The 746-nt window shown below is 45.8% G+C and overlaps 1 pseudogene; it reads right to left on the bottom strand.

The window, feature by feature from the left end:
• Positions 1 to 473: 473 nt before the first annotated feature.
• On the bottom strand, positions 474 to 592 carry LOC112086375 (annotated as a pseudogene).
• Positions 593 to 746: the final 154 nt, after the last annotated feature.

Here is a 746-nt window from a genome sequence, read left to right as displayed (position 1 = left end):
TCCTAGTACTACTCTCGCCCAAGCACGCTTAGCTGCGGAGTTCTGATGGGATTCAGTGCACTAGTGCTGGTATAATCGCACCCATCAGTATATGTATTGCATTAGCATATATCCTTTGGCTTTGAGTCCGCAATGAAATCTCTTCGCGTGTGTTGCACTGTTTATATGGATTTTCCCGCCCAGCTGCGACGAGCATTCGTTCCAAGATATATAAGTTAGGAGACCACGTTTGACGACACTAAAACCGAGGCTTATGTTTTAGAAAAACGCCCGGAAGAGGGTCTAAAACTCAAAATTTTGGCCTCGTAAACCGCACCCTTGCTCTTTAGACTCTTGGGCAAGCCCGAGAGCACTCTAGGGGCTTTTCGAAAAGTCTTTGTAGGAGGCGTGGTTCCACACGGTCTAGAAATAGCGTCCTTCCGAAGATGCCTTGTTTTTCAAATGAAAAGACCAAAAAAAAAAAAAAAAAAAAAGGGGTGCAACACAAGGACATCCCGAGAGGTCACTCATCCTAGTACTACTCTCGCCCAAGCACGCTTAATTGCGGAGTTGTGATGGGATTCGGTGCATTAGTGCTGGTATGATCGCACCCATTAGTATATGTATCGCATTAGCATATATCCTTTGGCTTTGAGTCCGGAATGAAATCTCTTCGCGTGTGTTGCACTGTTTATATGGGTTTTCCCGCCCAGCTGCGACGAGCATTCGTGCCAAGATATATAAGTTAGGACACCACGTTTGACGAC

This window comes from Eutrema salsugineum, unplaced genomic scaffold (assembly GCF_000478725.1).
Source record: "Eutrema salsugineum unplaced genomic scaffold, Eutsalg1_0 scaffold_21, whole genome shotgun sequence".
NCBI lineage: Eukaryota > Viridiplantae > Streptophyta > Magnoliopsida > Brassicales > Brassicaceae > Eutrema > Eutrema salsugineum.
This window is presented reverse-complemented; position numbering and strand designations above follow the sequence as displayed.